Source organism: Podarcis melisellensis, assembly GCF_964234715.1.
Source record: "Podarcis melisellensis genome assembly, chromosome: 11".
NCBI classification, from domain to species: Eukaryota; Metazoa; Chordata; class Lepidosauria; order Squamata; family Lacertidae; genus Podarcis; species Podarcis melisellensis.
Window position 1 is genome coordinate 16,459,753 of NC_138543.1, and position 26,342 is coordinate 16,486,094.

At 41.4% G+C, this 26,342-nt stretch overlaps 1 pseudogene across 1 annotated transcript; it reads right to left on the minus strand.

The window, feature by feature from the left end:
• Positions 1–7,554: 7,554 nt before the first annotated feature.
• LOC309379950 (protein S100-A6 pseudogene) lies at positions 7,555–8,602 on the minus strand (annotated as a pseudogene). The gene is made up of 2 exons (XR_014173336.1): positions 8,563–8,602; positions 7,555–7,858 (listed from the first exon to the last, which is right to left on the minus strand). The product of XR_014173336.1 is annotated as a protein S100-A6 pseudogene (transcript).
• Between the last annotated feature and the right edge of the window lie 17,740 nt (positions 8,603–26,342).

The following is a 26,342-nucleotide window of genomic DNA, read 5'->3' on the forward strand; positions in this document are numbered from 1 at the left end:
TGAAAATCCCCATGATGGGGTGAGCTCCCGTTGCTCTGTCCCAGCTCCTGCTAACCTAGCAGTTCAAAATCATACCAGTGCAAGTAGATGAATAGGTACCGCTGTGGCGGGAATGTAGACAGTGTTTCCGCACGTTCTGGTTTCCTTCATGGTGTTCCATTGTGCCAGAAGCGGTTTAGTCATGCTGGCCACATGACCCAGAAAGTGGTCTGTGGACAAACGCCAATTCCCTCAGCCTGAAAGCGAGATAAGTGCCACAACCCCATTGTTGCCTTTGACTGGACTTAACCGTCCAGGGGTCATTTACCTTTTACATGCTGGAAACCAGTGGCTGTACCTGTAAGATAGCACAAATCTAAGATGTAGCTATATGTTACACAGTAAGAAAACTGTAGTTTGGCCCATAGCCAATGAGGCCCCCAGACTCATAGTTTTCTTTCTTTCAAAAAAAGGAATTAGTTGGACTCCTAGATAAAAGTTACAAAGCAAAATGTGCAGGCAAATATTAATCTCTTGAGCCATTTCTGATTAACAAATGACTAGGAATCTCTGTGGTCCTAAAGAGCTGTCCTTTCCTCCTCCTTCATTTGAGATCAGGTACTGTTGGAATCGGGGGGGGGGGTCGTGAAGCCAGCTGGTTCAGCCCCAGCTGGAGCGTCTCCCTCTCAGCCTTGCCGCTGCGGAGATCCATCGACCTCTGATCCAACATACATCAGTGACTCAAGCTTGCAGACTTGAGCACACTTTACTCAGCAGTGAAAACTGCGCAACAGAAGAGGCTTGAGGCTGTAGACACATACTAAACTATGCATTTATTATACATAAATCAGGACAAAGAAAACATGGCATCTCTCCTTGCTGTCTTCTCAGAGAGAGACTAAAAACAAAAGCAATACAGAGCAGAAGTTCCGCTCACGCCAGCAATCTGTGCTGGAATGTAAACGGATATGTGACATGCAATAATCCACATATCTGCAGCAAAAGGTGGAATGGAACCCCAACAGGTACTCCCTATAAATTATTCTCTGCAGATTCTGCAGCAGAGTGCCCAGTCTACCTACAGTACACTAGGACCAGAATATTCTGTTGGTATCTCTGTACTAGGGCCATGAGGCAAAGTAAGGATCTTAAGGAAGAAGAAGAAGAAGAGTTTGGATTTGATATCCTGCTTTATTACTACCCAAAGGAGTCTCAAAGCGGCTAACATTCTCCTTTCCCTTCCTCCCCCACAACAAACACTCTGTGAGGTGAGTGGGGCTGAGAGACTTCAGAGAAGTGTGACTGGCCCAAGGTCACCCAGCAGCTGCATGTGGAGGAGCGGAGATGCGAACCCGGTTCCCCAGATTATGAGTCTACTGCTCTTAACCACTACACCACACTGGCTCTCAAGGGCAGCAGATCCCAATGTAGGTCTTTACTCTCCACTTCTTCCTGATGCAGATCTTCACCCACCCCTTCTTTCCTGCTGTGGAGGGGGGCACCTCAAGTACCAAAATGGGCTGGCCCTGCCCTGTACACACCATCAAAAGAAAATTGAAGGAAATGTCTATTAATATATATAATATAGTCCAGATATATACCCAAATCTCAACAATACTTTCAAAAGTAATTAAGAGATTATGAATGAGTCTTTCTGGGTGTAATAGGACCTTTATATTCTCATTGCATTTAATAGAATACTGCCCCAACACAGACTAGAGACGCCCCATAAGCCTCTATCCCAGTGAAGATTCATTTACATTGTGAAACACGATTTCTGCTTTGCAATAGTTAACTTCAAGATGTTCCTCTGCTTATGCCTAACAAAATGGTTAAACAGATAAATTCGCTAACAAAGAACTAGATGCATGTCAAACAAATGGAATGCTGTGTGCAGAGGAGTTGAAAACCCGTGCAGATTAAAGAACAAATAACCTTCCCTTGACTTGAGGAATGTTCTGTTTGTCATCCAAAGGCAAAAACTATCTAGCACAAGCTTTGATCATGTGTAATAGATTCTTTCTGACTGGTTGTCAACCTGAAAATTAAAATGCCACATTGGGGGGGGGGGAAGCTCACAAGCAGCTGTAGTAAAGAAAGATTAATCATTTGCTCCAACTAATGAAGACATCATCATCCATGTAAATCAAACCAATCCAAGATCATTATCAGCTGAATTTTCATTAGAAATCAAAATGCCTTTATCCACCCATGTAAAATACTAGCATGCAAATGACGGTATCGGCTCTGCCTCACAATTCTGTCTCCAGCAGCAATAATAATCCTGAAACTATCAGATAAACAGGCTTTGCTCATTTTATGAGGCAATACTGAGACAGAAAATGAAAAAAGTGCTACATTCACGAATGCTAAGTTATTCAGATATTTAAATTAATTACATAGTTAGAGAATGATTGCTTCCTTTTATCCCCAACCCAAGTAAAAGTTGGGGGGAGGGGGAGCAGATCAAGAAACACAGCTGAGTTTTTATTAATTCCCATCTTCCCCCTACAATTAAACTTTAATCAGTTTCCAAGATTTGGGCCCTGTCCAACCCAATTGCTATGTTTAAATCTCTGATTTCAAAACGATACATACTGTACTTTTCCATGTATAAGACTAGGTGTTTTTACTTAAAAATAGGGGAGTATTATACATGGGGGCAATCTCCCCCCATTTTCTTAATTTTGAGTCCCCCAAAATTGGGGGCGTATTATACACGGGGCATATTATACATGGGAAAATACGGTAAATTACTGAGAGCACAGGGCTTGGAGTGAGAGGTGTTTTTGAGCAAAGGAACATGAATATATCTTGCAATGTTAGTAGAGGACTATATATACACTATCAACTTGACCTTTGAAGCACTACACCTAGGGAGAAAGGATTTGCCTTCTCAATCCCTTATGCATATATAAGTGTTTTCATAAAAGATTAAATATCTATGTGCAACCCTAAACAGTCCTATGCTTATCACCACTGCTTGTTTAGAGATCATTTTCTTTTTTTTTTCTTTTTAAAATATTTTTATTAGTTTTTACACATATTAATGACAATACAAGACAAACACAAACATCAAAAACAAACAACAAAAATTGACTTCCCCATGCCTTCCCTTCGCCACATCCTTGTTTTACCATTTTTCGAGCAACTCATCAATCAGTCTTTAGTTAAGTCCCTTTTGAATTTCCTTAAAGTTTAAGATTTACAGCTGTAGTTCTTTGTTTCCTACCCCTTAACATCTTATCAGTCCACAATTTTACAGTAATTTTTTAGATATGTTTTAAATTTCCCCCAGTCCTCTTCCACTGTCTCTTTCCTCTGGTCACGGATTCTGCCGGTCATCTCTGCCAGTCCCATATATTCCATCACCTTCGATTGCCATTCTTCCAGAGTAGGTAATTCTTGCATCTTCCAATACTTTGCCAACAGGATTCTTGCTGCCGTGGTTGCATACATGAAGAATGTCTTATCCTTCTTTGATACCAATTGGCCGACCATGCCCAAGAGAAAAGCCTCCGGTTTCTTTACAAATGTCCACTTAAGGACTTTCTTAATTTCATTATAGATCATTTCCCAGTAGGCCTTAATCTTTGGGCAGGTCCACCAAAGATGGTAAAAGGTACCTTCAGCCTCATTACATTTCCAACATTTGTTATTGGGCAGATGGTAAATCTTTGCAAGTTTGACTGGGGTCATGTACCACCTATAGATCATTTTCATTATATTCTCTTTCAGGGCATTACATGCCGTAAATTTAACACCGGTGGTCCATAACTGTTCCCAGTCGTCAAACATAATGTCATGACCAATATCCTGTGCCCATTTAATCATAGCTGATTTCACTGTTTCATCCTGTGTATTCCATTTCAGCAGCAAATTATACATTTTAGATAAGTTTTTAGTATTGGATTCTAACAATTCTGTTTCTAACTTTGACCTCTCCTTCTGAAAACCAAGTTTCCTGTCCTGCTTAAACATCTCATTTATCTGACGGTAGTGTAACCAGTCTCGAACTTTATGCTTTAGCTTCTCAAAACTTTGTAGCTTCAGTCTTTCGCCATCATATTCTAAAATTTCACAGTACTTAGGCCAATTAGAGTCCATGTTAATTTTTTTCACTGCTTTCGCTTCCATTGGTGACAACCACCTAGGGGTTTTACTTTCCAATAAATCCTTATATCTATTCCAAACATTATACAATGCTTTCCTGACAATATGGTTCTTAAAACTTTTATACACCTTTACCTTGTCATACCACAAATATGCATGCCAACCAAAACTATTGTCATATCCTTCCAGATCAAGAATGTCTGTGTCTTCAAGAAGTAGCCATTGCTTCAACCAGCAAAAGGCTGCTGATTCATAATAAAGTCTTAAGTCTGGCAGGGCAAAGCCCCCTCTATCTTTTGCATCGGTTAAGATCTTAAATTTTATTCTGGGCTTTTTGCCCTGCCAGACAAATTTAGATATGTCTTTCTGCCACCTCTTGAAACAGTCCATTTTGTCTAGAATCTGTAGCGTCTGAAATAAAATATGAGGAAACCCTAGACTGCCTTTGAAAGTAAAGGGTGGTTTTTTTAGCACAGTTACCATAGCCATAGGGCTTTAGGCAAAAGACAAGATGGTACCCTCCCCCACTATGTACAGTTATACAGAATAGATAGCCAACAAATTCCTAGAAAAATAAGTTGTTGTTATTATGGCCACCAGTTTGTAGTGTAATCCTATTCAGGAATAAGCCCTACAGAGTTCAATAGGACTTACACCCAGGTAAGTGTAAGGATTAGTTGGCCTTAGTTGGCTTCAAAATGAGGTTAGAAACATTCATGGACGATAAAGCTATCAGCGGCTACTATTCATGAGTGCAGCACTAGGATTAAAGGAAGTATTCCTCTAAAAACCCAGTGTGAGCTCCTGAGTGGAACCAATCTCAATGTGGCTTGCATCTGACTCCAAATGCTGGACTAGATGGGCCATTGGGCCTTTTTATGCTCTAAGGTGTCAACTACAAGACCCACTTGCCCAATAAACAATGGAGAGCACACTTTAAGGCTTCCATTTAATCATTTGCAGCCACAGCTTATGTGCCCCACATCTGATGTCAGGTGTAGGGCAGATGGACAGGGTTTGGGATAAACAGTTTGTCAAAACAGATTAGAAGCATTACCTGGTCTAATTAGGCCAACAGATTGGAGGTTCCCCACCAGGGACCAAATTTGTCCCCATACACATTTGCCTAACAGTTTCTAGGATACTTTACGCATCTATCAAAATGGCCCCCAGCAGATGAAAATCATGTCACAATAAATTTGCTGCTCTTAAAAGTGCCGCAGGATTCCCCCCCACCCACACAATAGCTGGCTAAAAGTGGCTAGTACAGCATTGCTTATGTGTACTTAATGTGATATAGGGACAGTTTCAATCTGGGCAAGATTCCTTTCCCCTTCTCACCATCAACCCCCACTCTAAATAAAATTAATAGCTCCCCTTGGACTTGTTAAATTAATTTGATTTGTTTTATGGGATGTGTGTCAATGGTTCACAGTCCATGGGGTCCAGCATTCCCTTTTATAAATAATTCCCCTTTTATGGTGCAATTAGAACTCTGTGTTTGTCTCCTATTCACTCAGAGGTAAGTGTGAAAAATGACCAGTAGTAAAAAAAAGGGGGGGAGAAAAAGGTTGTTTCCTGTCCTCCATGACACAAGAATCTTTAAACCCCTGAAAAGGTGCTACAATGTTACACGTTGTTTTTGTACTGCTGATAGAATATGGCCGTTTTTAGAGATGGAAATAAATTACTATTAAAGCAAAGAGTGATGTACAATTGGATTTCCTGCCTCAAAGAGAAAAGCAGCTGCTAAGCTATGATATTTCCCACTCCTGTCAAAAGTGTGAAACATTTTGACCAGATGGCAAAAAGCTATAATGAAATGGGGCAACCTGAAGGAAGGAAAACGAAAAGAAAAGAAAAAGGAAATTGGGTTGCAATTATATGCACACTTACATATGAGTAAATCCCATTCTACACAATGAGGCTTACTTCTGAGTATGCATTCATGAGACCATGCTGTTATTTAATTATAAAATATGTGGGGTGACACCATGGCCACGTTTACACCAAGCCAGCTGCTGAATTCTGGAGGCAAAATCAGGCTGCCCTGATGGAGGTAGAGGTGTTGGCCTGCTCAATTTGTGATGCTTCAACATTTGGGAAGATTTTAGATAGGCATGTACACCTTCTTTATCGATATAAACAGTGGAAGCGAAGGCACACATACAGCATCATAGCCTGCAAGACTCAGGGTTCATCCATTATGTCATTTAAATTGGAAAGTAAGCTTCTTGTACCTCCATTAATTCTATGATGTCCAAATGGCATTCGTCTCCAAATCACTGCCTTCCCACACTTCTCCCAACCTCAATTTGAATTTTCCCATACCAGGGTTATGGGGAGAACCTTATTCCAGAGTGAGCCTTCATGCTTATCTATATTCCCTCTGATACAGTTGGCATCCCTTGGGTTTCCTTTGAGCAAGTTATAGTATTTTAAAACTTGCCTGTGTTCTGTCAAGCAAAACTTGCTTGAGCTTCCTCTAGAGAGCCAAGTCATTATGACAGGATTCACAGGCAGGTTTGAACACAACATTTTGCGTGCCAATTAAGTGAATGCTTCTTACATGGCAAATACGAACATGATTTAACATAGCTGTTGCATCAATTTGTCCTTCACTGTTCCCTTCCCAGTGTCTATGGTTGTGTTATTTGGGGCTAAAAAGCAAACATGACTTTCCCCCCTATCTCTTCCGACACTGCATGTTGTTGCACACCAGCCCAATCTCTGAGCAGTGTGAGATTCTGTAAGTTCCAGGCTCTTTCCCAGGGTTCAGTTTCTTTGGAATGAGGCACAGCGGAGACTGTGGTGTCTTTATGCTATATGGTTTATTTACACATATCTTCCACCTGAGTTTATGGTGCAAGGATTCACAGCATTAACACCCCAGAAAGTCTTGCTTCTCCCATAGCCACCTCCTTGGATTCCAGCAGAAATCAAGCATGGCTCTCACTCTCTGGCTTCTGCCTGCTCCTAGGCTCAGTCACACACTTAACTCCGGCTTTTGTCTTTCTCACTACTTACCAGGTGAAGAAGGACATTTGGCCTCTGGCACAGAGCAACTTCCTTTGTTGTACCAATGGCCATGCTTAGGTGGTACTATCTCACAAAGGCCAGTTCAACCATGGAATCCTCCACTGGCTTCCTTTTTTTTCTTTTTTACAAAACTTAAATTTTATTGGATGTGAACATTAGGAAGAACTTCCTGACAGTAAGAGCTGTTCGACAGTGGAATTTGCTGCCAAGGAGTGTGGTGGAGGCTCCTTCTTTGGAGGTCTTTAAGCAGAGGCTTGACAACCATATGTCAGGAGTGCTCTGATGGTGTTTCCTGCTTGGCAGGGGGTTGGACTCGATGGACCTTGTGGTCTCTTCCAACTCTATGAGTCTATGATTCTATGTGAAACCACCTACAGAGGTATAATCCCGAACCATGACACCTCGTCCCACTGGGGCGTACATTTACAAACACAAAGCTTCATTATACATCATTGCCATGGCACCCAGGAAAGTGACATCTTCCTGGAAGTTCACAACTTGGTCCCCATTGCAGTCCAGATCTTTCATTAATGTCTGTATCTCTGTGTCCTGCAGTTTAGGTCCAATCGTCAGCTCTTTCTGTATCAGCTCCTTCAACTGCTTCTTACTTAAGTTGTTCTTATCGCCATCCTTGCCAGCGTATTTGTGGAAGATGACAATCAGCAAACCAATAAATTGGTCAAGAGGTGCTGCCATGGTGAGAGATCAGAAGCAAAATGGTCCAATGCTGAATGGTAGGAAGAGATGGGGAAGTGGTCCTCCACTGGCATTTAACCAAGACTAAACCGGCCCCCAACTCACAACGATATGTAAGACACTTGGCAAAACAACATTGCATGCTTTCAAGAAAAGTAGTTATTAGAAATACACTGGCGTATAATGTGCTCCTAGACAACACATTCCGATTCTGGTATTTTATCACTGAGTAGAATAATCATGGGTCGGGGGTAGAGAGGAGTGCTATATCTCTGTTACCTTTGTCATTTTTTCTAATTCTGAATACTTATGTGACCAGAGCTATATAGGATAATATCTACACCATCCATTTAAAGCACATTTAAAAGACATTGCTTCCTCGCCCTAAATCCTGGGGAATGTAGTGTCTTAAGAGTACTGGGAATCATAGCTCTGTGAAGGGTAAACTACAGTTTCCAGGATTCTGGGGGTGGGGGGAGCCAGGTACTTTAAATGTATGGTGTGGATGTCCTCTAAGTTATCCCTCTCTTAAGGTTGTCCCATTGTTCTGACAAAACTCCTGTGAGACAGGTTATGTTGAGGCTAGTTCAATGGTTCCTAGAGTGTTTCATGACTGAGCCGCAATATGAACCCTGGTCCGACTCTAATAGTCTTCCCACCAGATTGCATGGGCTCTTTTCATTACCATTTTATAAGCCAAATGTCTACAAGATAGATCTGTCTTGATGCTTTTACCTGCCAGTCAAAATGAGGAAGGGGGTGAAAGTACGTGCTGCAGATGATTGGAGATGGAGAGGACAAGGAGTGACAAGGAAAAGGCAAGCTGCATTAAAAATGAGGCTGGTTCTTTCAGAAAATGAAAAAATGGAGTGATGTGGGAAATCAACTGCCTGTGTCACGAGCTATGATGCCTTGCTTCTTTGCAAGTTTCAGAAATTCGGTGGTAAGCTGCGCTTGTCATACAGTAGTTTAACTGTCAGCGGTATCTAGAGATGACAAAACCACAACTCAGGCATTGCAGGTTCTCAACAGTGGCCGGTTGTTGGGTCAGAATGAAGAGTGAGAGAAAGAAAGAAACTCAGATGTGTGTATCAAACAAAGACCTGTTTTTCATGCTTAACACTTCAAAAAATAACTTGGATTTTCAGTTCTTAGGACCTTTGCTCCTTTGAGGCAGCCAGCAAGCTATGTGGAATGAATTTTAATCAAGACTTGCCGATATCTATCAGTCTATAGCATTTCATAACTCAGATAATAAAGAGTCTGGACAGAAATGACAGGCTAGAGAAGAGAAATCTTGAAGGCAAGACAGTGTTTTCTATATCCAGGTCAGACAAGGGTATAAAATGCTTCAGAATGAGCTGTACACTCTGTCAGAGAAATCAATAAGAATGATTTCCCTAAACTATAGGATTTGGATAAATTAATATTTGCAGTCAAGCCAGATGAGCAGTAGAAAAAAGGAATATTATTTACAGACGGATATAATGACATATCTCCTTGCATAAGCACAACTGATAACTATTTATTACTAACACGTTGCAATGTTAACAAACGTTGATAATATGGAACTGAGTAGCATTAACAGGACGAGAAGCAGGAAAACTAATTTGGAGGTGGCATTTTAAAATGTCTACGTGATCATGATCCTGTAATGATAAGGTTATTTAAGATCTTCTGGTTTTATTGAGTGAGGATCCAATGTCAGTCCCTACCAGCACCCCAGTTTGTGTTTGAGGTAATATGCATGAAGATCAGCCAAGTTCAAAAACAAGATTTAGATATTTCTTGGGGTTATTAGATATTTCTAGGAAAATATCTGTTTCCACACAGAAATTTGTCAAATTCCCATGCCTTTCAGAAGAGAGATCTGGGAATGAATTGGAATATGTGGTAAGAACAGAACTTTTAGAAGATGTTATTCCAGTAACTCATTTTTAACTGCTTTCTGCTTCTTCCCTCTGTGAATGTGAGGAAGAATGGTTGCTAAGAGAGACTTCTCAGGACACTGCTGAGGACAGTGGGTTTCATTGTGATCTATCTGAAATGAAACAGACAGAGGAATATCCCTAAACGTTAATAGGGAGAAACCAGTGCAAGAACTCTCTATAAGGAAGAAGGTAAATAAACATGAGATTGTAAATATATTCTTTTCAGTTATGTGTTTATGAAAGTAAAATTATTTTTGAATATATAGAATCTGTACATCTTTACAAAGAAGTTATCAGTCACCTGGAAGAGTTATTTAGCTTCCTAGCTGTAAGCCACTCTGTTACTTTCCATATCATCAAAAATTATTTATATATACAGTGGTACCTCGGTTTCCGGATGTAATCTGTTTCAGAAGACCGTTCGAGTTCTGAAACACAGAGACACAAAGGGCGGTCTGCAAATTGAATTGAGAATCTGAAAAACACTCATGGAAGCCCTTCGACTTCTGGGGCACATTTGAAAATGGAAGCATTTACTTTCGGGTTTTCGGCATTTGAAAACCAAAACGTTCGTCACTGGAGACATTCGAACCACTGTATATGCACAATGGTTTGCCCATTTGTGATTCCCATCAACTGGGATTCAGAAGCATGTCATTTCCAACAGTGGAAACAGAACACAGCTCTCATGGCTAGTTAGCCACTGACAGGGCAGTGAGAGATTTTACTTTCTTGGGCTCCATGATCACTGCAGATGGTGACAGCAGCCACGAAATTAAAAGACACCTGCTTCTTGGGAGAAAAGCAATGATAAACCTAGACAGCATCTTAAAAAGCAGAGACATCACCTTGCCAACAGAGGTCCATATAGTTAAAGCTATGGTTTTCCCAGTAGTGATGTATGGAAGTGAGAGCTGGACCATAAAGAAGGCTGATCGCTGAAGAATTGATGCTTTTGAATTATGGTGCTAGAGCCCCATGGACTGCAAGATCAAACCTCTCCATTCTGAAGGAAATCAGCCCTGAGTGCTCACTGGAAGGACAGATCCTGAAGCTGAGACTCCAATACTTTGGCCACCTCATGAGAAGAGAAGACTCCCTGGGAAAGACCCTGATGCTGGGAAAGATGGAGGGCACAAGGAGAAGGGGACGACAGAGGACGAGATAGTTGGATAGTGTTCTGGAAGCTACCAGCATGAGTTTGACCAAACTGAGGGAGGCAGTGGAAGACAGGAGTGCCTGGCGTGCTCTGGCCCATGGGGTCACGAAGAGTCGGGCATGACTAAACGAATAAACAACATCAACAAGGCATATCTCCTATGAATTCATTTAATCCTCTTTGAAAGCCTTCTAAGTTGCTGCCCATCACTACTTCTTGTGAGAGTGGATTCCCTAGTTTAACTATGCACTGTGTGGAGAAGGACCTTCATTTGTTTGTCCTAAGTCTTCCAACATTCAGCTTCATTCAACGGTGTTACTACCCTCTTCCTCTAAAAGTCATATTCTCAGCATTATATTAAATACCTATGCTATCACCTTCCTTTAAAAGCCATATTCTCAGCATTATATTAAATACCTTGCTGCTACTTGTTTAACTAAGCAAGTCTAAGTTTGATGACTTAAAGTATCATTACATCGGCATGAGTCTCACTCTATTAAAATTTGCAAGTACTTTAAAAACACACATCAAAACACATAAAGAACAGCATGCACTTAAATGTGCTTCTGGAATTATTGGTCCACGAGAAAAGGCATGACATCCTGCTAGAAGCCATAAAAAACTCCCAGCTGTTTGACACCATGAAGAAAATATATTGGATTTTACATTTTATAATTTCCAACCCTGATGTGAACAAGCACCGTATGTTACTTTATATTCTACTCATTGCAAGCCACCATAATTCCTCATGGCACAGCCAAGTAAAATATAGCCCCCTGTGCTGACACTACTTATTGTTTTTTGTCTCCTATAAATGATTTGTGTCTATGTTTTGAATTTTAGTAGATGAGAGGGAGGGCATTTCCATAAGCTTTCAAAAGAAACCACACATTCAACAGAACACCCAGTTCAGCCCCTCAGGAAACGGAATAAAAAACATTTGACGTCTATGTCCCCCCTTTCATTTTCTCCCAGTTCCTTTGTGCCAAAATGCCCAAGCCCACTTTTTATTTGTACTTGAAAGCTACTTTCAGAAAGCAGAAATATGTTCCACAACAGCCCAACTCTGGGCCATAAGAGAGCCAATGCGATATAATTGTTATGCCCTTCCTAAATAGTGAAGGCTGCCAGGGCCTGTGGTATATGGGGTTGGCTTCCTTTAGAGGAGAGAACAGGGTGCTTTTGTAATGTTTGGTTTCCTTACAATGGCTGCAGCATAACTGGAGGCAAGCAGCATCTTTCTGATTATTTATTATGATTAGAAATCTAAATTTGGATATTTAAATCTTTGCATCACCTTGAAGGACCAACTGTAGCTTGAAAGACAGCCTGTAAGTCAAGCAACAAATAAATGTCCACTCCTACTAGGCAGAATCCACTGCCCACCCCAAGGCAGTATTAGTAGTATTAGTATTAGTATTCGTATTAGTATTAGTATTAGTATTAGTATTAGTACAGTGGTACCTCGGGTTAAGAACTTAATTCGTTCTGGAGCTCAGTTCTTAACCTGAAACTGTTCTTAACCTGAGGTACCACTTCAGGTTACAGACTCCACTAACCCAGAAATAGTACCTCAGGTTAAGAACTTTGCTTCAGGATGAGAACAGAAATTGTGCTCCGGCAGCACGACAGCAGCAGGAGGTCCCATTAGCTAAAGTGATTCTTCAGGTTAAGAACAGTTTCAGGTTAAGAATGGACCTCCGGAATGAATTAAGTAGTTAACCTGAGGTACCACTGTATGCATTCAACTGCCTAATGGCGTCCTCATCAATCAGGAGATAGCAGCCACAGAGCTAAAAAAGAACAGTTGTTCTGTTGTCTGGAGAGATTACTTCCTCTTTTGCATGGAGAAGCTGTTTCCAACGGTGGAAGTGGACAGCTGTATTGAGGCAGCACCAGGTGTTGAAATTTTGCACTAACAATTTTGTTCCTGGGGCAACCGCCCCTGTGCTACGCCACTACCATCTTGCCCCTCTGAGCAACCTGGCTTCCAAATTCTGCACTAGTTGAAGTTTCCAAACCATCTTCAGAGAAAGTCCTACGTATAACACATTGCAGTAATTTCCCTGCCCGTTACATCTCTTTTTTCTGTTTTTAAATGGACATACTGTGGGGTAATGCTAAATCTATCTGCAATGAACTTTTATTCACAGAATGAAACCAGTTTTCTCAGGAAGCACTTTTCAGAGGCAAACCCCCCCCCCCTCAAAAAAATGCAATAGAACTAGATTGTGTGTGCCTTACTTAATAAAAACAAGTACGGAACATTAATTGATTCTAGAATAAAATGTCATGTGTACACAGCCTATCACTCAATAAAGATCTTCAGATACCTCTCGACCATTGGCTCCCACTAGTGAAAAATTCAGCAACTCTTCTGAACTATTAACATGTAGTCAGCCTAAGAAAAGGTATTCCTGGCCTGCTGTCATATCACAATATGTAAATGTGTGACAAAATGAGGCAAAATGTGTAACGGAAAGTCTGCTCAAATGATGAAGTTGAGTCTGGTCATCCCACAGACCGTCACGCTTCATTTTTGGTGTCCAAAATTCATAAATCACTTCTCCAACAGACAGATCTCAAATTAAAAGCGTTGGGTCCAGCAATTTTTTTGCTGTTTTGGTCATTTAACAGGTCTGCCTTGCCTCTGCACTCCTTGCATTCACAGAAAATTCAGTTTCTGATGGTTGGGACATCTGAGATGAGGGCTGCACTTTGAGAGGAGAATTGCTGGAGATCTGTTTCCATCCCCACTGCAGGTGATGAGGGCTTCCATTTGGCTTGCTGTCTCCCACCAAAAGATTGTACAGAATCCCAACAAGCAGGCATTTCTCAAAGCAGTATAACTATGGTTTTAATTCCATTGAGAAATTCAATAAATAGTTGATTTAAAAAGAAAGAAAAAAGAAACAAAGTACAAATGGCACGTGGGTGTCTAACCTTTTCATTGTCACTCAGTTCCCTCATTGCCTTTGAAAATATTTCCCACAACCCTTTATCAGCTTCTGTTTTTAATCATTTTGAAATAAGTGTGTTTTATTCATGAAAGATCTCACAGTGAAGAAGGTTTTTTTTCTGGGCTAGCTGTTAGAAGGAGCACCATTTTACTTATCAGCTTGAGCATATCTGATCTTGAAATCATTGCAAGGACAATAAGGATGGAACCCTACAAGGCAGCTTTCTCCCCAATCATTCCTCAGAGCAAAACAGCACTTCAAAGTATCTTTTCTTTCCCTTTACAATCTGCTTCATCCATTTTTATGCCTCTATTAGCAAATGAATTGACACTTGTTTCACATAGTGTGAAATACACTTGGGACTTTATTTTAAAAACTTCCAGATAAAATCTAGGATCGGAAGGAGTTGGCGGGAGAAAAGAGTCGCACCATGTTAATGCAACTTCAAATAGAAAGATTTGCAATGTTCAGGAATTCCAGATTAATTTACAGCTATTCTCTATATCGGGTGTAACCAATGTCAGGCCACCCACTTGGACTACATCACCAGCATCCCTGGCCATTGGACATTATGACCAAGATGGATGGGTGTTGGAGCCCAACAACTTCTGGAGAGCACCGGAGCCTGGATAGTTCAGTTGGTTAGAGCATGGTCTGATAATGTCAAGATTGCAGGTTTGATCCCAGTATGGGACAACTGCAATTCCATTCCAGGGGATTGTACTAGATCATGATCTCCTGGTAGACCGCGGGGTGTTCCTGGTAGATCTTTGGCCACTCAGTGATCTCCTTTCCCCCAAAAAAGGGCGGAACCTGTGGCTCCCTAAAAAACTCATCAACTTTGCCTTTCCCAAAAAAGCTCCACAACTTTGGTCCATTCAACGACAATGGGTAGATCACTGCCAGTTTTTTTATACTGTGAGTAGATCACAGTCTATTGGAAGTTGGACATTCCTGGACTAGATGATTCTCAGGATCCCTTCCAGCCCTAAAATTCTATGATACTATGTTTCCTACCCCTGTTTTAGATAGTTCAGAGGTCAGCAAACTAAGGCCCGTTGGCCGAATATGGTCCACTGGGCTCGTTAATCCGGCCCACGAACCTTGCGGACCCTGCCGTCCGCTCAGTCAGTCCCCGTGCTAAACAGGTGTGACATGGAGGCCTCACCGCGCGGAGACTGACTTCTGCAGCCAATCAGAAGCCGCAGACACGTCTGGGCGCTGCCCCTTCCTTCCAGCTGAGGCGACGAAGCAGAAAGGAAGTGGCAGCGGCGAGGAGGCTACCTCTGCCACCCAAACCAGCAACATGGGCTCTGCTCCCCACCAAGACAGAGGATGCCGACACTGCCAAAGACGAGGCAGTGTTGGTGGCTGCAGTGTGAGTGGCACTGGCGGGGGGGCCTTTTGGGAGGGGGTGGGTCTGAGGGACAGTGGACCGGCCCCCTCCTGAAAAAGTTTGCTGACCCCTGAGATAGTTAATGGTGTAAATGATATGTATAGACCTGTGTGCCTGAAATCTGTCACATTGGCTAATTGGAAAAAAAGCAAACCCTTGCCATCCCTACTAACAAACAAGAGCAGGAATTTTGGTGAGTACAATAGTCACATCATCAGAGACAAGCCCTGTACTGCCTTCAGGAGCTTCTCCTCTGAGAAATCTACTGGAACGTCAAGCTTCTGCACCTTGTGTTGCATTCTTACCATAGCCCACATGCTTTCGCAAGGTCAGTCGACAAACAGAACTAACAGCAGTTCATCTCTAAACTGGAGGTGCAGCAGGAAATGGGCTCTATCCAATTGTGTCCCTCAGCTGTGGGAATGTTCTTTCAGCCATCAAAAGCTGCTGTTCATCAGTGGGATGGGACTGCTGAAACCTTATGAAATCCCCCTCTCCCCACTCTGGAAGGTTGGTAGTGATGGTGGTAAAGAGAGTTGAAGGGGAGGAAGAATTGCCCATGGTCATCTCAATCCCCGTTCTGCTGATGGAAGGCTCTGCTGGGTCAGAGTCTTCTGTCAGTGGAGGAACGCTGATAGGATACAACCATCAGTTTACAGGGAAGTAAGAGAGGGCTACTGAAGGCTGCCAGCCATGATAGCTAAGATCTACCTCCACAGTTAGAGGCAGCCATGTTTCTGAATATCAGTTGCTGGAGACCACAGTAGGAAAGAGTGCTCAGATCTTGCTTGCAGTAATTATTATTATTATTATTATTATTATTATTATTATTATTATTATTATTACCCCACCCAGCTATCTGAGTTGTCCCAGCACTCTGGGTGGCTTCCAAGATAACAAAAACACAGCAAAAGTTCAAACATTAAAATTTTCCTGATGCCAGGCTGCCTTCTGATGTCTTTGGAAAGTTGTGTGGCTGTTTATCTGTTTGACATCTGATGGAAGGGTGTTCCACAGGGGGGATGCCACTACCGAGGTTTCCCACAATGCATCTGGTTGGCCATTGTGAGAACAGGCACCTTCATTATATATTTTTAGGCACCTGGTGAAAATGTTCCTCTTCAACCAGGCTTTGGGCTGATTAATATATTAATCTGTAAGATTAAATGTATCTGTGGGAAGGAGGTGTTTCTTGTTTTGTTGTTTGGGTTTGATTATTTACTTGTGTTTTATCTTGTATTTTATTCTGTGAACCAACCCAAAAACTCTTGATGAAGGGCAATATATACATTTAATAAACAACAACAACAACCTGGTCCAGCAGGCTCTTCTTATGTTCTTAAAACTATTTTTGAAAATAGTGACACAGCACATATTTCACATTTTTACAGATTGATGATGAGGATGATTAATTGAATTTATATACAGTGGTACCTCGGGTTAAGAACTTAGTTCATTCTGGAGGTCCGTTCTTAACCTGAAACTGTTCTTAACCTGAGGTACCACTTTAGCTAATGGGGTCTCCTGTTGCCGCCGCGCGATTTCTGTTCTCATCCTGAGGTAAAGTTCTTAACCCGAGGTACTACTTCCGGGTTAGCAGAGTCTGTAACCTGAAGCGTTTGTAACCCAAAACGTTTGTAACCTGAGGTATCACTGTACTGCCCTATACCCGGAGGTCTTTATGAGTTAGCCAGAAGAATAAGTAACAATGATTCACAATGATATCTAGCAATAGCACAACCCTTAGCTTTGTTTAAGGTTTATTCTTTAAGAACATGTTTGCCTAGGAATTTGAGACTATCCATTTATCACCTGGGGTTTCCTAGCCTTGCAGTTCGTTCTTCTAATGGGAAGATAATTGTTTCAAATCAAGGGTTATGACAATGGTCATAGGTATCAACAGTGGATTCTACATTTCTAAAGTAATGATACATGCTAACTAATGATAGGAAATGTCAGCTAGCAAAAGGAAGTGAGAGCTTTGGCTTCAAATGACAAAGGAAAATTTATCAGACGGATTCTACCTGTAAGAAAATAACTCAAGTTAATTGACATTATCTCTGGTTTCCACCTGGTTAACTCTCCAAATGGCAAAATAATAAAATTACAATCATTTTAAAATGCTGGTACAAAATCTCACTGTAAAAGTAGACAGGCAGAAGAAACGTTGGTCAGTCTTCACTAACCTGGTGCCCTCCAGAAAATTTTGGCTCCTGTACTCCTGTGCTCCCCTGAGGCTGAAATGAATTGTAGTCCAGAACATTGAGAGGGCACCAGGTTGACAAAGGCTGGTCTAGTTCATAAAAGCTGCCTACAAACAAGACATAGTTTGAATAGTAGAGCTACTCTGGAAATGCACTCACAAAATGTACAGACAAATCAATTTTCACTGGTACATTGAACACTGGGGAAAATGTCAGGTGTTGGCTGTGCACAGTGCTGATTGGCTGCTGCCTGTTGGCTTCATAAGCATGTCATCTCTAGTTGCAGTTTTGCAACTTTTAAACATGTGAAAGGCACTTTTATTTTAAAAAAGGAAGTACAATACCAAATGAATTATTAATTCAGTGGATGTATATACAAATTTTAAAGAGGAAGTTGCCTGAACTATGGCAGCATATGTAAAACTGGTGAATACATCAGAATTTAAATCTGTGTGTAAATATGTAATTTACGTACATGCTACCAGGGAAATGGGAAAGAGGGAAATCTGGATCAAAGTTGTTTGCAATTGGGCATGTTTCTTACCTAGCAGGACCTTGCTCATACCTGCTTTCTTCAGATCAAAATTTCACCCCAAACACTTGGGGAGGACAACTGCTTTCTTTTTTACCCCCAATAAATCTGTAAATGCTATCCTTGCAGGAAAACTACTGCTGTCATCCTTCTGAAATTTAGCAAGATCTATCCCAACTAAGGCCCGGGGGCCGGATTCGGCCCAATCGCCTTCTCAATCCGGCCCATGGATGGTCCAGGAAACAGCATGTTTTTACATGAGTAGAATATGTCCTTTTATTTAAAATGCATCTCTGGGTTATTTGTGGGGCACAGGAATTTGTTAATTTTTTTTTTCCAAAATATAGTCAGGTCCCCCACAAGGTCTGAGGGGCAGTGGACCACCCCCCTGCTGAAAAAGTTTGCTGAACCCTGATCTATCCCCTCAGAAGGGGCAGCAATGCCTGCAAATTTCATCTAGTTCTTCCCAAAAGAAAAGGTTTAGACATTTCATTAAAATGTAAAGAAATTAAAATGGCACTTAGTACACACACACACACTGAACCTATTTGTCTACAATATTGGAGATTTCATATAGAGGAACTTCTCTCATTTCTGCTATTTTCAGATTGACTGCCTATAAAACACTAGGGGAGATTGGAAGCAACTCTCTTTCTGCTGGGCTAGGGGATTGAACTGTGTAGAGTCCTACCCTTTGCCAGTCCTATTGGTCCTACATTGGACCACTTTTGGCCACCACTTACGCAATGATGCCAGCAACACTTTGCTGGTATGAAGTTCTACCTTCCACTTGCTGATTGTGCAGGCAGGCAAAAATTCTTCTAGGAAGGCAGAAACAAAATGTGGATGGACTCTTGGGCTGGTCCAGAGGACTCTTATTGTGTCCTGTGCTGACACTCATAGCAGAGAGGGAAAGTGTTGGGAATTGCATCAGTAGAAAGCAAGACAAGACAAGCTTTATGATGTTGCTCTTGTTGTAATGGTAGGGGAAGCACAAAATTTTGACACTGTGTAGGACCATTCTGCTCACGAACACACTTCATTAAAATAAATGTTTGGAAATGTACATAAAGCCATGCCAAACTCACAAACTTCCAACTCTTCTTTTTCAACCAGTAGCTGGAAAATTGGAAGGGGGAAGATTGGACCCCATCTTAAATAACCGTAGTGCTTGTTAAGGCACTGCAGAAGACAGGGAGAATTTAAATCGATAGGAAGCAAATTAATATCTGTCCCATCCAGCCTCTGGACTTTTCTACAGAAGATATTTAGGCAAGTTTGTGCTGTAGAGCTTAGAGAGTAAAGTCAAAGACTTGCCTTGAAATAAATGTAAATCTCTAATGAAAGAAATTATTGATCACCTTCAGGCACTCTAGTGTGGTAAATCCAAAGAACTGTAGACCAGCAAGAGATCTAAAGGATACAGTATAATGCCGTGGAAAATACCATCAAAGGAAGAATTCTTAAAACAGCAAGTGTTAAAGGAAACTAAAAAGCCACTAATCTGGAGCCTGTTTTGGAGGGGGGAAAGGAGCCAAGGGAGGTCCTTAAAACTACAGAATCTCCAAGCCTTATTTCTCTTATAGGAAAAAAAAGAAAAGTGCTTGGGAATCTACTTAAGCGTAAAGTAGTACAAGAGGTTCTTGCCAAACCAATACAGGGTCTAGGCAGTCATTTCATAACAAACAAAGGGAGTGACTTCACACAATGCATTAGTAACTTATAGAGCTAATTGGAAGAAGATGCTGTGCTTGTCACTAACAGAAACCTTCAAAAAAGGATTAAAGAAATTGCTTGAGTGTGGATCCAATGGACAGATGGCTATCTACACTGTAGCCTTTTTATGAACTTCTGTGAGGTGTTTGACTTAACACCAATGGAAGCAACATTTTCCATTCTTGGACACTGCATGCCAGAACCTGGGGTAGCAGTAAACTGCTTGGGAGCCCCCGATATACTCATGTGGGGATTCAAATTGGAGCAGCTGGAATTAATGCAGTCTATCAGAGGTGGGGAACCTCCAGATTTTGCTGAACTCCAGATTTTGCTGAACTACAACTCCCATCATGACTGATCACTGGCTATGCTAGCAGATGGGAGTCCTCCAAGATCTGGAGGGCCACAGGCAGTTGTTCCTACCTCTGGAATAAATAAACTAGAAAATCACCACCACAGTGGGACTAACCTCCTATAGCGCCAGATTTAGAATGGTGTGAGCATGGTGCCAAGCCGAGGGGGTGCGAAATTAAGATCCAGAGCTGAGAAGATCCATTTGGAGGTACCAAATTTTGGCCTCGCATAGGGCACCATATTATGCCTGCCTCCTAGTTAGGGCATTTTGGGAAGAGCTAAGATTTTGACAATCCTTGTCTATATGTATCCATTGTTGGAATATGAAAAATAAATATGAATAACCAACATTGCTTTAGCCCTGTTTCTGAACAACAGGACAACGCATTCTTGGTTCAAACTACATCTTAAATTATTACAACTGTGCAGTATGAAAATGGCAGGCATTCCTCAAGGCCCATGTCATTTTTCTTCCTTTGTTCCTTATATGCCTTTAACAATGCTATCCCCCTACAAACACTTGCTTAGGAGTAAACGCCATTCGACACAGTGAAATTTACTTCCAAGTAAGCATGAATACAAATTGTGCTAGGAGAGATATTTCAAACAGCATTTCATTCATCAAGTGTTCCCAATGAATGAATTTCTTTTAACGAGAAATGCAAATGACTGAAAATTAGCCAGCCCTTTCCTGAAGTTAAACATGTTGTGCAGGCTGTGCCATATGCTTTTTCCTCAGTGTCTTTCTTAATCAAATCATTTCAGCAGAGCAAAACAGCCCTGTGCTCCTTTTATATTTACACTGTGCAAACTTTGTCCTTTAGAAGGGTCGGCATTTTATTTCTGTCCCCGGAAAAGGTCATTCTACAACTGATGTCTCATAGGAATAATTAAGAAAAATAAAAGTGATTTTTCTTCTGCATGGATTTTATGGTTCTCCAATGGGGTTAAAAAAAACAACACGCCTATAAAAAGCAACATTTCAGGAAACTTAGGGCCTCTGACCCATTAATATATTTTTATATTTTTGTAATCATTCTTACTTGCAACAAATGTTTATAGACTTTCTATAAAATATGACATTTCACAAAATGGATGCCATCTTTCAGCTGACATTTTAGAATTCACACTATAGTTATAAAAAAAAATGGGGGGGGGTTCCTTGTTTATTTTACTCCCCTGGATATCATTCTGGAAACACACCAGCACCTAAGTGTGTACTCATGGGAAATGTTAGTGGTGTGTTCTTTTCTGTTCTCGGGATCTCATTGGAAGGATCACATTTGGGCTGAAACTTCACATAGCATAGTATTTTCCTTTGTTTCCTTAAAAAAACAAACCCACCACATTTCATTCAGAAGGTGGTGGGACTCAAGTTTTGCTTAGCCGCAAGGCAATTTTGGGTATAGAAGAAGAAGAAGAAGAGTTTGGATTTGATATCCCGCCTTTCACTCCCTTTAAGGAGTCTCAAAGTGGCTAACATTCTCCTTTCCCTTCCTCCCCCACAACAAACACTCTGTGAGGTGAGTGGGGCTGAGAGACTTCATAGAAGTGTGACTGGCCCAAGGTCACCCAGCAGCTGCATGTGGAGGAGCGGAGACGCGAACCCGGTTCCCCAGATTAGAGACTACCGCTCTTAACCACTACACCACACTGGCTGGAGGATTTTGCTACTTAGAGACAGCACACCAAAAGCTGCATTATCTCTCAACCATTTTTTTTCTTTCCCCAGCCATCACCTTAGATCAGGGGTCAGCAAACATTTTCAGCAAGGGGCTGGCCCATTATCCCATGCCCCACAAATAACCCAGAGATGCATTTTAAATAAAATCACACATTCTGCTCATGTAAAAACACCAGGCAGGCCCCACAAATAACCCAGAGATGCATTTTAAATAAAAGGACACATTCTACTCATGTAAAAACACATTGATTCCCGGACCATCCATGGGCCGGATTGAGAAGACGATTGGGCCGGATCTGGCCCCAGGGCCTTAGTTTGCCTACCCATGCCTTAGATTATGGGTGGGGGATTCATGGCCCTCTCAGTCCTCTCCCGACAGGTATTCAGCAAGTGGGGGAAAGGAGTTCAATGTTATATAAAGTGTGCAATTGAAGCTCCTTCATCTGCAGGAAGAACAGCTGCAAGAAGATCAAAGCACCTAGCTGAGGAATGTGTCGGCTGCTTAGTGTCCCTTGCAAATATGCAAAAAGGCCTCCATGCATTTGGCAATTTCATGCATGCAATTTCCAGAATGCAATTACACTTTCACATTTAAGGTATTAAGCAATGAGACATAGTTTGCAGTTCAGCTGTGCATTGGCCTTATTTGCATTCTTCTGCTGGGATTAGGGAGTTCTTTTCACCATTTGCATAGCCAAGGCAGATGAAGTGCTTTTTATTCTTGCCCAAACTTTGTTCTCTAAAATGTTCTGTTAAAAAACTGAAGGTGAAACTTGAGAGAAGCTCCTCATACTTCTTTGTTTCATTTTCCACAGAGGTAATGTGGTCCTCATCCTAAAAAAGTTTTCCCACGTCTTCTTTGGAGGGACTAAAGGATTCAGCATTCGCCCTGAGGCAAAGCCAGGTTAAAGTATAGGTTACCTGTGAAGTTAATTATGAAGTTTCACCCTTAAGGAGAGCTTTGTTGTGGTTGTTGTTTTGACAAATTCAGTGTGGGAGCTTGTTCCGAATCAGGACACTTGTATGGGGCGCTTGCCCCTCACCCCTCGCTTCAGCCCAGTCTGGATTTGTGGCCCTATGCCTACATGTTACATCATAAAATAATGTCTTACTCATTTCAGTGTGACATTTTTGGGCAATCTGGGTCAGACCAGCAGCACCAAAAAGTTGAAGCCCTACCCTAACTGTAAACATAATATATTTCTTAATATATAATGAAATTGTAGGGATGTCATCACTATGCAGTTTGTGTGGCCACCTGGGCTGCCTGCCTCCTCTGCTGCACAAAGAAGGAAAGGAGGTTTGTAAAGGGCTGTTCAAGTCTCCCTTCTCTTGTCCTTCATATCTCCAACATCAGAGGTGCAAAGAAAAAGCACCTGGGAGGATGGCAAAGCCCTTTCAGGTGTCCCCTGCTTTTAACCACCAATGTTACAGGTTGAAAGGAGGAGCGTGGAGAATAAAGATTCCTGCTGCTGCAGCAGCAGAAGGTACTGAAGGAAGCAAGAAAGATGCCTGCATTTAAAATTAGATGTTTCTTTCTGGCTCCCTGGTATTTGGGAAACCTATCAAGGGATTTCAACAGGTGGGTAGGACAGCTCATCCATCAATCATGTAGTGCCATATGATTGCCAGGTAGGTTGCCCTGCTCACCTGTCAAAGTTGGACCACAGGTTGAGACAGAGAAAGGTTCCCCACCAATGATGTAGTGGGGTTTCCTAAACTTGGGCCTCCAGCTGTGTTTGGACTACAGATCCCATCATCCCTGACCACTGGTCCTGCTAGCTAGGGATGATGGGAGTTGTAGTCCAAACACAGCTGGAAACCCAAATTTGGGAAACCCTGAAGGGGTTGAGGGGTACTGGAGAGTTGGTGAGGTCCAGGGGTAGAAGCTGGCAATGGGGGGAAGAAGGGGTTGCCAAGCAACATGAGAGAGAGAGAGAGAGAGAGAGAGAGAGAGGGGGGGGGGCTACTCTGTGTGGAGGCAATGTTTTTTATTTTTTTATTTTTTGTAATTTTTTATTTTAGTTATTAAATTTATACACCACCCTTCATACGAAAATCTCAGGGCAGTTCAGAAGATAAAAATACAGGATAGAAAGTACACATTTCGGTTTTCCAAAATGGTGTGTAATTTTCCATTTTGAAGAAAAAGCAGCTATTGGGTCTTGATCCAGAAGACCAGTTTAGATCGGGCACCTGTACCAATTTCCTGTTGAGCCCCACCCCCACCTCATTCCTATTCCCCCTCAACATGCTGTTCATTGTAAACATCACTGACAGGTACAAATACCACCCAGGAGGGGATTTTCAGCAGGAAACTGGCATGAGGCCCCAAGCTAGATTGAAACCATGCTTTGGAGCTTTTCCTCAAAATAAAAATGGCCAGTTTTAAACACATGACATGCTTAGTAACTGTGTAGTTTGGCCCTAGGTGTGCAAAGAATTCAAAGCAGTTCTGTGAAATTGCACATGCGTTTTGTTGTGAGTGGCCCTAATCACCTTAAAACTTCCTCTCCAGTGCATAAAAAAACAATAAATCTTTGTGCCTATGGTTGACAGCCAGAATATGGAATGTAAGCCACATGTTTTCTTGAAACTGGATTTTTAAAAATAAAAAAATACCTTTACACATTAAAAAATACACTTCCCAATACTGCCTTGTGAAGTCTGAAGTCATGTTCTGTAGCTGTGAGAAATGAGATGGGTGTCAAGTCAAAAAGCTTTTTATATGCCTAATGTAAAGCTTTTCTATTCTAAAATAAAAATTAAAAAAAATCTTAAAATGAATTCTCTGTAGCAGCTGTTCAAGCTGTTAAATGATAATTGCATGTGAGTGAACGATATTCTTCCTGAACGTACTTCTGTATAGATAATAATAACAATATTAAAAAGTCCTTCTTAAACATTTCAAAAGCCCATTTTCTTTCATTTGTGGGTTTAGCTTTCCTTCAAAGGGAACCATCATTACAGTACTTTCTTGAATCAGAACCTTCAAAAAGGGAGCTAACAAAAGGAGTATTCGATAAAGATCTAAAGACATGGCAAAACCTTTGATATATAATGAAATAATAGTGAATCATCTTTCCGTGCTCATAAGTGAGACAATGTATCTTTTTTTATTAAAAAAATAACATTATCTCTTTGGTGTATTGTAGAGGCATATAGATTACCTCTTGTATTTTCAGCTGAGTTTTTTTCAAAGGAAAAAATTCACCCCTGTGCATTTGAATTAATGTATTATTCTTTTTCTATAACTCAATCCGACACCCAAGCCCAGCTCTGATTAGCCTGTATTACACTTTGTATTAATATTACGCTCAATTGTTATTTCAAAACAGAGAGGACAAAGTCAGATCCTCACCTGTCAGCGTGTCAAAGAGCTAAAAATGAACCGTTTCCTCAATTCTGCAGAATGTGGTGGATGGAATTAGCATTCGCGGGAGCTAATCGAGAGGAAAATGTTCACAAAACAGAGCCAGAAATAAACTGGAGCTTTGGGGGTGGGGATTCATAGTAGAGAATTGACAAGCAATGTTCTGGCATGGGCATGCCAATCAAATATTTTTAGCAGCGCACAAAGACATTAAATGAGCAGAGGCAAATTAGTGCTGATTGCAGCCAAATTAAACATACATGGGTTTGGCATAGTGGGTGGGAAAGCAAAGTGTCACTGTGATCTGTTTATCATTTGATAAACAGCTCCTTCTGAGCTGGTGCCATCTAAGCTAGTTGGGCTGGGCTAGAGATATCTGGATACCAAACCTAGTACTATCATAAGCCCGCCATGTGGCGTCTTCTTCCTGTTTCTCTCCCTGATCTTTGGATAGATTGAAGCTGCAGCCGCGGACAAAATTAACTTCTTGCAGTGGTGTAGTTCTTCACGTCTGGGTGCATTCTTCTATGCAATGTTATCATTATTCAGCTACTATTCCAGAATAGTGTCTTCTTCACACCAATTTTTATTTCACCACATCCACCAACCCTTACATTTGTGAAAGATCCAGAATGGATCCTCAATATTTCCATTTGTGTGGAAGCTGTCTGAGCATCTTCCTGCTTTCTCTGTGGGGGGGGGGGGTAGGGGTCAGGGTCGGATTTAGGTTTGATGAGGTCCTAAGCTACTGAAGGTAATGGGGCCCTTAAATGTCCAGCTGTCCTTTGTCAACAACAATTTGTCGCTGTTTTTTTGTGATGAATATCTGCTATATGGTAATTTATGGACCTAATAGGTATCTAAAGCCATTTGCACATAACAAAATATGTATTTTATCAAAGTAATTGTTGAACTGAAATATTTTATTTGTTTTTTATCTTATATTTTGGAAATGCACATCCGGGGTTTTTTCCTTTAATTTTTTTTGGGCACTGCACCCTTGAGCCAGCTTGGTGTAGTGGTTAAGAGCGGTGGACTCGTAATCTGGTGAACCGGGTTCGATTCCCCTCTCCTCCACATGCAGCTGCTGGGTGACCTTGGGCCAGTCACACTTCTGTGAAGCCTCTCAGCCCCATTCACTTCACAGAGTGTTTGTTGTGGGGGAGGAAGGGAAAAGGAGAATGTTAGCCGCTTTGAGACTCCTTT